The 5,811-nt window shown below is 33.2% G+C and overlaps 1 protein-coding gene across 1 annotated transcript in view; it reads left to right on the plus strand.

Moving 5' to 3' along the window:
* The window catches only part of NAALADL2 (N-acetylated alpha-linked acidic dipeptidase-like 2), an 825,315-nt gene that overhangs the window by 239,834 nt on the left and 579,670 nt on the right, over positions 1-5,811 (plus strand). The window lies entirely within an intron of this gene.

Here is a 5,811-nt window from a genome sequence, read left to right on the forward strand (position 1 = left end):
TTGGACCACTAAATTTACTATTCAAATAGTAAGTTTAGTCCAGATCCAATAACTGCTTTGATGATCGAATTATCTTTACAGCCAGTGATCCTAAAATATTAGTTTCAGATAGAGCAAAATGTACATACAACTTTGTTAAGTAATCATTTTGTTAACCCTCAGTCATTCTCCAAGTGATAACACTATAGTTCTTCAATGCATAATGTCCTATATCAGTGTTCAAAAACAGTGTAAATTTTTGAATTTAATAATATAATAATTACACACTTTTATCATTCCTCAGTATTTTGTAAAGAACTATCAAAGTTTGAGAAATTGAAAAGTCCTAACCCTTCAAAAGCATTCAACCTTTCAGTAGAAATAAGAAAAGCATACATGAATAAGACTCAAAGTTTCCTATGACTTATAAATATGATAACATAGCAATTGGAATTGTCTGTAGGAAATGAAAAATTCAGAAGAGTAAAGAATTTAGTTGAAGGACTAAGGCAATGAGTTTTAACTGACATTGAGGACATGGATGTTTGGAAAGGAGGCAGGAAACCATTTTCTGAATTTTCAAGGACTTGGTACCAATTGTTTTTACTTAGGAACCTTGTTGCTCTAGATTAAGATTTATTTTTTGATGTTGTTTGTGGTGCTAATTAGAAAATTTCAAGCAAAGGAGCCAAAATTGCTTTTAAGTCCTCTACTAGTTTTTTATTCCTTTGTCAAATATAGCCATTTCACACTGGCATCCTTTAATATTATTTCAATAATATCTTTTAGTAGTTTGAGAAAAAAAAACAGAGTGATTTTATTTCTGTCTTAACCTTTATTTACTCACCATATTATGTTTGGTACACATGTTTTTAACTTTCTGGGCCATTTACTGATCTATATTATATATTAGCCAAAAAAAAAAAAAAAAGCGACACAGGTAACACAGCTTCATTTTTATGTTCTCTAGTGTTCTGTTTAGCTTTCTTCTTCTTCAGTGCATTCAGGCCTCCTAGGTGCAAACACACTGATCAATGAAAGTTGTATCCATCTTTCTGTTTTCTCAGCAGACGATGTTGTGTATAGTTGTATGTGGTATATGGTATCAGCGAATGTGTTGAATTGTACAACTGTAACTGTAGTCTATGGATTTTTCTTTAAAGTTTGATTTTGACCCATGAAAGAATAATTTTCAATACTTTAATAACAGACTTGTCAAATATATTTTAAAAATGATTCCTCATTTCATTTATTTATTTTTACCTCTAACCCTCCAGTTGCATATAGTTATGATTTCCTAAAAGAAATTATTAAATCATTCTTCTTAGTCATCTTAAAACACGATTTAGAACATAAATTTTCGATTTATAAGTTGTAATAATATAGCTCTCATCCCACATACATATTTTACATTTTAAAGTACCATAAAATGTAGGCACATTAAAATGCACTAATTTATTTTGTGCTTCAAATGATTGACAAATCCACATAACAAATGTTTTTAAAATATTTCTTATAAGTTAACCAGTGTTTTATAGGCCTCTGCTTCATTCAACAAGTACCTGTACTCACGACCATATACGTTGCCATCTAAATAACTTTTTATATACCACATTTGTTGTTTCAAACATTTTTAGCCATTGCATGTTAGCATATCTTGGTGGATGACAGTTAAGTTTTTGCAGCATTTTCATCTTATTTAAAAATAAATATTTATGCTGTTATTTGAATGTCTAATTGAATTTTTACATTCCCGTCAGTATTTTATATTAGAACATGAAAATTTATATTGTGACAAAAGTAATAAGCAATTTTCTTGTACTTACTAAAATAGAACAATTGTGAAAATAAACATGCCAAGGATGATATATTTTTTAGGCTCAATTGGATAGTTATTAAACTTACACAAATGACAGGAATTTTTAACTATGAAAAAAATTAAAGATCATTCATAAAAATCTGGTAATCTATAATAATAAAAGCATAATATGTAATTAGACTGGACAGCCGAACGACCTTCCAGACAACCTTCCGAATGAAGCCGGCGCTGCAAGGGCTGAGCCCTTTGTGCATTGGGCATCTCGTATATTTATAGAGGTTATATTTAAAAATTGAAATATAACCTGGGAGTTTACATATACAATTATATATATGGGAATATATATATATAACTTTGGAAATAGAACACCAAATAGAGTTCTAAATCTCCTGTTCAAATTTTGCCCACTTGCTTTTTTGTACAATATTAGGAAGATACTGTGGCATTAAGCAACTGAAAATTAATGAAGGTAATTTTAAAGCAGGGCTGAATTCTATTTTTTAAATGTATATATTTTCTTACTAACTTGTTTTTTATTGTTTTAGTGCAAATTTTATGACCCAACATTATAGAAATTAGTTTTATGAAATTTATAAAAAGTCCAAGAAAGTTTGTGGCTTTTGACTAGGTGGTAAATAGGATGCAGTGCCATGTAAATGTGCAGAGCTAAAATAATGACCTTTTCTGCAAGAAATGAGCATGCGTAATTAGTACTTTGATAGGATACAGTGTCTAGCAGAGAAAACCCGTCCACGTCATTTTGCCTTTCATTTTGAGCCATGTTTTCCAAACAGCAGTGTTTTGTTTTTTAGTTCTCCGGATTAAACTCCAGGTCATTGACAATTTAATACATATTTTTATTATTTAATCAGCTTTATCCCTGTCCCATGCAATCTAGTCAATGATTACGTTCTGTTTCAACTTTTGAAGATAGCTTGTTTTTTCTTAATGACTCCATTCTTTGTATTTGCTTGTATTTCTTAACACTGTCCATTAATACCTGACAATTTAACTGCTTTGTTCTTTAGTTTCAAATACCTTAACCATCGATTTTTTTAATTTTCTGCTTTCTTTGTTAATGTCATGTCATTTTTTTTGTTCTTCACATCACACCATATTGTGCTACATGCATGTAAGGTTTTAAAATTTGTTTAGTTTTCACCCAAAGTATTTACTACCCTCCCTACTTGTTGTTTCAACAGTTAATCAAGTGATATACAACAACTGAGTTGGCCTTTGTATTTCCACTTTAGTTTCAATAGTTTAATTATCTTTTCTAATTTTTAGCCAATGATATAAGTTGTTTATATGTCCACTCAATCTGTACTAGTGATCTAATATCAGGTTCCAAAAACCAGTATATAGGAATTACCATTTTAATATTCAGAGGTTGTATTGTGTGTATATATACACAAAATTAGATGTAGCAGTGAATCATAAAATATCTGCTTTGTTTGTATCACATATCTTCAAATTTTATCTATGCATGCCATCTTTTTGTATTCAGGCAGTTATTTATGTGCTAGCAAATATACATTATGATATGCTATTCATCTGGAAACTGTTTTGAAAAGACAACATTCTGTTTTGATGTTATAAAAGACAATTTTTATAAAACCCGTTTTCATCAAGAACTGGCTTACTTGAATATGTGCATTTCATACTAATGATTTTTATGTCTGCATGTTTAAAATAATTGTAAATATATTTCTCTGTGTCCATAGAGCTGTAACTCTTTCTGCCCTGCTGCCTTGGAAAATACCTTTAAAAAAAATCACCCCTCCCCCCATTAAACACTTAAATTTCTCTTCATTTTAATAAATAATTTGGCAGACATAGTAATCAGTTATTATGTTATAAGAGCAACATGTGGGTTTAGTAAATAAAAGAGAAATACTTCGCATAAGCTTGACTAATAGTTCCTAAACCATGCTGCAGTCTTACAAAATGACATATTTTAAGCCTTACCCCTCTGGTAGTTTTGTGCTTAAATCAGGAATTATTTGAGAAGCTATTAGAAGCTATGATTCTAGTAAAGGAATATGCTGCCTCCCCAAATCCCTGTACTCTGAATATGTTAACTTACATGGCAAACAGGACTTTGTAGATGTGATTAAGTTAAAGATTTTGAGTTGAGGAGATTATTCTGGATTAATATATATTCTGGGTGGGCCTAATATATAACCACAGGGTTCTTATAGGAGAAGGAAGAAGGCAAAGAGCCAGAAAATGAAATGTGATGATAGAAGCAGAGGAGAGAGAGAGGAGGGTGGAGGAAGAGAGAACGAAGGAATGAATTTGAAGATGCCACACTGCTGATTTTGAAAGGTCAGTGGGAGGCCATAAGCCAAGAAATGTAGGCAGCTTGTAGAATCTAGAAAAATCAAGGAACTGCATTTTTCCATTACCCCGCAGAAGAAACTCAGCCTTGTGGCCACCTCTAGAACTGTGAGATAATACATTTGTGCTGTTTTTGTGTTTGTGTATTGTTTTTCTTAATCCTCACCTGAGGATATTTCCTCCATTGATCTTTAGAGAGATTGGAAAGGAGTGGTGGGGTGGGGGAGCAAAAGAAACATCTATGTGAGAGAGACACATCAATTGATTGGCTCCCTGATCCTCCTTGACCACGGCCTGGGATCAAACCTGCAACCCAGGTACTTGCCCTTGACTGGAATCAAACCCTCTGACCCTTAGGTGCACCGGCTGATGCTCTAACCACTGAGTACACAGGCCAGAGCGTTTTGTGCTAAGTTTGTGGTCCCTTGTTACAGCAGCGATAGGAAATTAATACAGCAATCAATCAAATGTAGGAGGAAAAATGTAGGAAAGAAAGGCCGGCCAAAGTTTAATCATAAAGTAGACAACGTTCATTCCTGAGTATCTCCCTTCCTCTCTTGGGTATTCTCTGACGATAAATGAACTGTTTCTTTGGACCTTTCCTCCATGCCTCAACACAAGGATCTTATTCAAATCACATCTCCCTTTCTGCTCCACTTCCCTTGTTTGTTTGTTTTTTTTTTAAATACCTTACTTTTCCTGAATCTCCATCATACATATCCCCCACCCCCACTCCCATAAGGTTGTGTTTGATCTCTTTGCCTGCAACACATTAAAGTAGCTCTCTCATCTCTAATTTTTCATGAGAATGTCTCGGTTGTTATCAATCTCTTCAGACCTCTTCTCTAGCCTACTAATAAGATAGTTTAAACCTACTCATGGAGAAGACTGTAATTCAAATCTACATGTGGAGAGGACTCTAATGAAAACCTACTTATAGAAAGGATCTTTAGAGTAAGTAGGCCTTTATACCCTAGTTATATCAGTTCCCAGCCCTCCCTCATTGCTGCTATAGACAAGTCATTTGAAGATACCTTGCTTCAATTGCTTGAGACAATAAACTCATGTTTTAAAGGAGGATTGGTGACTTAATCTACTAGTATGCAAAGGATTTTGGAACATTGTTTGACATAAGTGCTGTGACAGTGTTAGGTATTATAATGTTATTTTAATTAAATTTATCTAATCTACATGTGCGTTTTAATAGGAAAAAATACTTATACACATACTTCTAAAAAAATCATTTCTTTCATTTGTCCCAAATGTACCTTTTGGTCCCCATTATCATCAGTCAATGTCAGAGAAAATAATCTAAAATAAACTAATCTGGTCAATTATGTATTCATGTGCAACAAAATTCAGACTGATTCAAAGTAGAAATGATCAAGTCAGGTTATTGTAGAGTTGAGTTCTCTTTCTCTCTGAAGATAGCCAGGAGACTCCTCCAAGAAATGAACATGTTAATGCTGGAATGAACGCTAAATCAATGATTCTTAAACTAAAGTATATCAGAATGGTCTGAGGGCTTGTTAAAACACAGCGTGCTAGCCTGCATCCCCATAGCATCTGACTCAGCAGGTCTCGGGAGGGGCCTTGTAATCTGCATTTCTAAAAGTTCCAGCCACTGATGCTGCTGGCCCAGGGGTTATACTTGGAGAAACACTGCTTTAAAT

Source organism: Myotis brandtii, unplaced genomic scaffold, assembly GCF_000412655.1.
Source record: "Myotis brandtii unplaced genomic scaffold, ASM41265v1 scaffold432, whole genome shotgun sequence".
Classification (NCBI taxonomy): domain Eukaryota; kingdom Metazoa; phylum Chordata; class Mammalia; order Chiroptera; family Vespertilionidae; genus Myotis; species Myotis brandtii.